A 7,518-nucleotide genomic window follows, 5' to 3' on the forward strand; every position below is an offset into this window, starting at 1 on the left:
CTTAGAGTGCTGACAGAGAAAGCATATAACTAGACAGGGAAGTTTGGAGCCCAGAAGATGTAGCCATGTGCCTTTCCATGAGATGCTAAGCAAGCCAGAACCCAGAGTTGTGTCCCAGATGAGGCAAATGAAGGCCCATAGACACTTAGAGAGGAAACCACTGGCATCGGAAGCTGAAAGCAATGGAACTGGGGACAAGAACCAGCAGATGCCAGCCATATGCCTTCCCATGTGTCAGACACTGGCCTTTTTTTTTTTCATTAAAAATTCTTTATTTAGTATATTCTCTTAGCCAGAGAAAAAGCTTGATAAACATAAGTTGTTTTAAAATATTGTAGCAATGGTTTCTTGGTAGATAATTTGATCAGTAGAGTTATAAATATAAAATGGGAAAAGGGTTACCAGAAATAAGACATTATTTGTAACAAAGCTTCAGGAAAATCTTGATTATTAAAATTCCTTTTATCTTACAAGTGTTGCATATACAGTTTTACCTCTTCAGAGACTTCTACCAGTAAGGCTCCTGCAATAATTGCTACTGCAGCCCTAGTGTTGTTTTGGTGCTTCTCTCACAAAGCACACTTTTAATCAAGACACAGTCATATACATCCAATTGAACTGATGGACTGGAATAAAATAAATCCTTAGATTAACCATAGCAGCCTCTCACAAAGTTTGAATTTCATAAAAATTAAAATATGAAGTATAAACACAGAGGTGGAATGGCAGTTGACTTTATGGATGTACACACATTGAGACTAAAAAATTGAAAGCTGTAGTGGAACTATTTTTAACAGGTAACAATCCCTCACAATATAAAGAACAACTAACTGGTTTCTTAAAGCCCAACTAATGATGGTTTTAAAGATCAACATTGTCCAGTTGTTTGAACCTCTCTCCATGGCTCAAAATGGAGGACTCTTCCTATACCTTTTCTTTTAGCTTACTTGAGGTGAGCCCTGAAAAGGAAAAAGATCATTGAGTGAAATATCTCCTGGAGTATAGCCTCCTTATTTTCAACATCCTTGACAATGACAGGAACCTTTGATTCCGCCACATTTCAACAGAAGATCCAAGTTGGTGTCTTGTAAGGCTCCCATACTCCTGGAGAACATCATGCAAACTTCTTCTTGGTAGCTGTAAACCTCTCCATGTACTTATCATAACCTTCCAGTTCTCGAAGGTTCTTTATCTCCAAAAGATTGCCTTCCACAGCAAGTAGACAGATCTGGGAATCATTGAGGATACTCTGTGGAAGCATACTGAGCTCAAGACAGTTTTCTTCCAGGCGAAGAACTTTTAGGCGAGGACAGCAAGATATCTTCACCGAGATCTGAGATATCTGGTTCTGATTGAGATTGAGTTCAATGACCTGCAGGTCTCCCACTATGTCAGGTATACTACGAATCTGGTTCTTGGAGAGATCCACAACATCCAGGTGCCGTAGAATACAAAGTTGGGGTGGTAGTGCCCGGAACTGGTTCCCAGAGAGGCTCAGGGTCTTCCGGGCAGAGAGTTACCCAAAGGTAGATGGCAGCTCCAGTAGGTGATTGTTGTTTAGGCTTAGCATCTCTAGTTTTTTCAGATTGCATAACTCATCAGGCAGAGCAGTCAGTTTGTTGTTCAGGGAGAGGCTCTTCAGCAGAGTGAACTTCCCTATCAGCATAGGCGGTAGGCTCTCGATCTTGTTGTTGGACAAGTCAATGGTCCTGAGATTGCTCGTCAGCTTCTGCAACTCTGAAGGGAACTCGGTCAGCCCACGGTCCTTGAGCTGAAAGACACCCGTTTTTTGTGTGGTTTGGACATGAGCACGAAGGGCACTGTTTCCCATCCTAGCGCCGCGGCGGCTCAGGTCCCTTCAGTTCACAAATAGCTCAGCAGAAGATGTCCACCCATGCTGGCCAGGGATGTGCTCCCCAAGCTTCTGCCTGGGAGAAAACCAGACACTGGCCTTTCTTGAACCAAGGTATCTTTTTCTGTATGCCTCAATTTGGAAACTTTTATAGCCTTAGAACTGTAAACATGTAATGTAATAAATTCTGTTTATAAAAGCCATTCCATTTCTGGTATATTGCATTCTGGCAGCTTTAGCAAACCAAAACATTATCTATCTCCAGGAGTTCTTAGAGACTTTCCTTTAGACCCCCATACCTGTCAAGCAAGGTGCAATAATTTCTTCCTTCATCTGCAAGAACACTGAACATCAATGACTCCAGGGTCCTTCTTCCAGACTTTTCTTTACATTTCAAGGCTCTAGGAAGCATATTTTGGAAGATAGAAACAATACTGAATATGTTCACCTGTTAACCTATTTAATTCTCACAATAATTCTGATGACAGAAATTCAGTTTAGAGAGTGTAAAGTAACTTGCTCAATGAATATCTGTAGATGAAAATCTGAGACTCAACAAGGACAAATAACTTTTCCAATGTTTCATCCTGTTAAAGCCAGGACCCATTTGGCTGGAAAGCATGTGCCCTTTTCTGTACCCACACTGCCTGTCAGTTTTGTGTTCTGATACATTTTCTCCAGCTTGGAAAAGTTCATCAAAACCATCTATATACCACGCTATACCTCTTAATTATATTAAACTAGTAAGAATTGATCTATAGCCTCTCATTGGTAATTATTTTTATCCTGAATGGTGTTAAAAAGAGCACCATTTCAGTACAACAGCAGCACATCCTAGGCAGCTCCTTTCTGACACTTGAAGGTGGGCTCTGCCACAAGCATCTCCATCAACATTACTGAGAAGACGTCACCCTGCTGACCGTCACCGTGGTGCCACCCACCAGCCAGGAGGAGACATGTCTCCTCAAGCAGCTACACAATGGCCACATGGGGATCTCTTTCATGTCCAAAGAGATGGGGGAGCACTTGGTGCACATGAAGAATAATGGCCAGCAGCTCCATCCCAGTGGTGATCAGCCAGTTGCATACAGGGAAGATCAGTTGCCTGCGGGTTGCAGTCCAGGGCCTCCATGAAGCTGCAGCTTTGAGCCTGCTGAGTTTATATTTGACACCTGGGATGCATGTATGTGGGGTACAGCCTGTCCATTGAGGGCTCCAGCAAAGTGACCATCAACATAGAGGACCTGGAAGATGGTTCATGCAGGGTCACCTACTACCCTATGGAACCTGGCAACTACATCATCAACAAGTTAACTAATCAGCATGTGCCTGGTAGACACTTCTCCATGAAGGTGATGGGGAAGGCAGGGTGAACAAGAGCATCATAAGGAGGTAATGGCCTCCCAGTAGCCAACATCAGCAACCACAGTGAGCTGAGCTTGAAGATCCCTGAAATTAGCATGGAAAGGAGGACCTAGTGACCAGCCTTTCAGACTCAAGCAAAAAGGGCAGCATGTGCCTGGAAGCCCTTTCCATTTCACCATGGGGCCCCTGGGGGAAGGCAGGGCCCACAGGACCAGTACTGGGGTCCCTAATCTGGAGGAGGCTGGAGTGTCAGAATAGTTAAGCATTTGGACCAGGGAGCTGGTGCAAGGGGCCATTGGCATGGAAGCCCAAGTAAGTCTGAGATATCCTTCAGGACTGCAAGGATGGATCCTGCAACATGGCCTGTGTGGTTCAGGGACCAGGGACTAAGAGGTCTTCATCAAGTCCAGGGATATAAGCACATCCCTTACAGTCCCTTAGAGGTACTTGTGGCTTCTCCCTCAGGTGATACCTGCTGCTTCACTGTTTGTAGTCTTCAGAAGGCAGGGCCAAAGGTAAACCTGCCAGCCTCTTTTGCAGTCAGCCTGAATGGGATCCAAGGCAGCGATTAATGCCAAAGTGCACAGCCCCTCAGAGCCCAGAGGAGAGTTATATGACAGAGATAGACCAAAATAAGTGTACACTGTGTTTCATCTCTCAGCAGAATGGTGCCTACCTGATTAATGTCAAGTTCAAAGATACCCATGTCCTGGGGGACACCATCAAGATATGATTTGGAGAGACTGGGTATGGAGGAGACCCAGTTCTGTCACCTTATAGAGCAGGCCTGGAAGGCCATAATGCAGGAAGCCCAGCTGAGTTGGTCATGAACATAAGCAATGCAGAAGCTTACCCCCGTGAGTGACCACCGATGGCCCCTCCAAAGTGAGGATGGTTTGCCAGGAGGGCCCTCAGGGCTACCGTGAACCCTACACAACCCACAGCTACCTCAAATCCATCACGTATGGTGGTTCTTACCATATGGGGACAGCCCCTTCAAGGCCAAAGTCACAGCCCCTGTTGGTTAGCAACCACAGCCTCCATTAGATCTAGTTGGTGTTTGTGGACTCCCTGACCAAAGCTCCCAGTGTCTCCTAGGATGGACCCTAGCACCCACGGCTTTTGGATGCCAGTATCATGATGGCCAAGGGCCTGGGGCTGAGCAGGGCCTACTCTGGACATAAGAGCAGCTTCAGAGTTGACTGCAGCAAACCAGGAAACCATATGCTGCTGGTGGGGGTGCATGCCCATGGATACCAGGTGGGGAGATCTTGCAGCTGACCCTGCAACTGTTCAAGAACAAGGGAGGGTACAAGGTGGTCATCAAATGGAGCAACAGAAACCAATGCCTGGGACAGCCAGCATCTCCCAAGAAGAGAAATGCTTGTCTTTCGTTTATGACTCATTTACCCATACACTGGATAATGGGTGTGTCAGTCACATGGTGTTGACAATCATGTAGTTACATGACAAAAGCTATACAGTCATACAGTCATTATCAAAGATCTAAGCTATGGATTATAGCTCAATAATTTTGGTTATTTCCTTCTGGCTATTCTGATTCACTAGAAACTAAAAAGAAATATCTATATGAGTCAGTAGTCACAATCATTTGTTAAATCCTAATTTCTCAGTTACACATCTTCCTTCTCATCGGATCATTCTCTTCAGGGATATCTGGGCAATGACCATTTTATCTTCTTTGTGCTAGAAAGGGATATTGAACTTATAGGGTAGAGGAATGAAAGGTTGATATTCTTGGAGACACTGATATCTCTGGATTTCAGGGCTTATCTGGCATAAGAACAATATGGAGCCCTTAAGTTTCTGAAAAAATAAACTTATTAAGTAAATTTTTTTTGTAACAGAAAATATTTGATGAGAACTTATAAAATACTTGTAAAAGTCTCACATAAATTTCCTACTTGAACTTTTACAAATGTTTAAACAGTCAATCTACACGCAAACATAGATTTTAGCACAAAATCTAGTTGCATGCAGATTTCATTTTCAATGCAGTTAACATAAATCATTTCTAACACAAAATTGGCATGTTTTTAAAAAGGATTTAGAAAATAAAATAATTGTATTTTAAAAATTGAATAGCAAATTTGAGTCTATACTAGTAGTTGTTTGACAAAATATGATTGACTACTAAAAACATTTTCACTATAATGCTGATGTGGTAATATAAAATGTAACCATATAATTTGATAGAGGAAAATTGAGGCAGTCAATCATATTACATATAAGAAGGAAGAGAGATAATCATTTCATAATAAGAACAATACACAAGTACTGAATATGCTTCTCTCAAAACAAGACTTAGAGGGTGGGCGACAGTGGCTCAGTGGAAGAATTCTTGTCTGCTGCATGGGAGACCCGGTTCGATTCCCGGAGCCTGCCCATGCGAAAGAAAAACAACAACAAGACTTAGAGAATTACCCTTAATACAGATAGCTAAACTACATAACCAAGATAGAAATTCAGGCGAAGTGTGCCTTAGCTCAAAAGTGTTTTCATAACTTTTCCTCTACCCCACCCTTACCATACACCACAAAGCATCTATATTGATTTATGTCTGCTTTACTCTCATATTATTCATTATGAATTATGTTTAAAAAAATTCTCCAACTGTAGAGAATCACTAAGGAAAAGTTCAAAACAAAGTCAAACCACTACTTCCCAAAGTCCAGAAAGCTTTCCTCTGGACATTTTTCAGTTCTAGGGGATGTTGCCACTAAACTTAAATAAAAACCTATGAACACAGTGAATTAGACTAAACATGATAAATCAGTACACTTGAAAACACTGCAAAATTTAAATCAATTTACAAATAAAATGTTAAAATTAAAACATGACTTTCAACAGTTACTCTGATATTCTTATGAATATTGAATCTCACTTTTGGTCCAAATTTTAAAAACACTGTAAAATGAAGCATTATTCTCTAATTGTGCATTTTAACCTCCTCATTTCAGCAACTCAAACATTTGAAAAAAACAGGATTGAAACTATTATATTTGTCTTCTCTCTCAATTTAAATATGCAATGTTTAGGTTTTTCTTCATTAAAAAAATTGTCTTGAAACTTGAAATGCTAGCCAATAAACTGTTGATAGATTTGGACTTTTTCCTCTTTTAGAATATTTTTAAATTTATAAGCTGTCAGTGTATTAACTTTGTGTCTTGAAGTAAGAGCTTAAAAGGTTGCCTATAATCCAGCAAGAGATTTTACAACATGAAGCAAAACTATAAATATGGCAATTGTTTCAGTCAATTACAGTAAAACCTCAGATTTCATGAACGTCATGCAGTACTTTAGGTGATATACTGCTCGTGGTAGAAATGTTATTACAGATACAGATATTTTTCAAAATTTACAAAATAAAATAAACTGTTTTATTTCTGTTTTAGTTCTTGCCCAAAATATACTATTTACAGATATGATGCCCCTCGCAAATGGAATTGTTGAAGATTTTGCTGATAATAAAGTTGTTTGCAATCAACAGTAATGATATCCCAAGTGTCGTTTCAACTTTAGTACTGGTATGCTTTAATAATGTCCTATAATTATGTGCCTTTAATTATGTGATATTCTTAATATGAGACTGTTGGATAACAGGATTCATCATCATCACATCTGGGATTAGTTTCTGACCAAATATGAATAAAGGGGCACTTCTGGCTCTTCAACCACAAGCTGAAGAGTGATCCTCATTCTTTCAGATAAATAATCTACTTAATTTCCATGCTAATAACAATGTAAAATTATACCACGGTTAGCAATAGCGTGGGGGACGCACTCATTTAAAAGTAAATTCTTGTGATGTTTAGTTTTCCTTATGTGTCTCCTCTAGGCAGCTACCCCCACCTCCCCATTATAAGTTTTGTCCAAAAGATAAGTGGTTTATGGAGGAAGCAAATATATAGAGCTAGAGAAATTTGCTAGTAGTACCTGATGATTTCCACTATGAGTCTGTCAAATTAGTAATTTATGGGGTTGGAGTGGGGGTTTGGGATCAATAAATGAAAGAAACTGGTCATTAGGGTAATGACAATACTTCAGAAAACATTAAATGCATGACAAACATTTCTCACAAGGCAGTCTTTGAATAATTAGAACAAGCAGTCAGAAGAAATTGTTGCTGAAAACATAGTTATGCTTTATGCTCATCCGGCTGAAGATTAGTGCATTAAAAAAAAAAGTTAAGAAAAAATCTTTTGTTTCCAGTTCAGTTGCACTTGATTCAAGTGTCGCTCATAGAGGTTTGTGTGTTATAAATTAAACATGCTGCTGCC

At 40.4% G+C, this 7,518-nt stretch overlaps 1 pseudogene; it reads right to left on the reverse strand.

Moving 5' to 3' along the window:
* Positions 1–1,100: 1,100 nt before the first annotated feature.
* LOC143667953 (leucine-rich repeat-containing protein 57 pseudogene) lies at positions 1,101–1,831 on the reverse strand (annotated as a pseudogene).
* Between the last annotated feature and the right edge of the window lie 5,687 nt (positions 1,832–7,518).

Source organism: Tamandua tetradactyla, chromosome 24, assembly GCF_023851605.1.
Source record: "Tamandua tetradactyla isolate mTamTet1 chromosome 24, mTamTet1.pri, whole genome shotgun sequence".
Classification (NCBI taxonomy): Eukaryota; Metazoa; Chordata; class Mammalia; order Pilosa; family Myrmecophagidae; genus Tamandua; species Tamandua tetradactyla.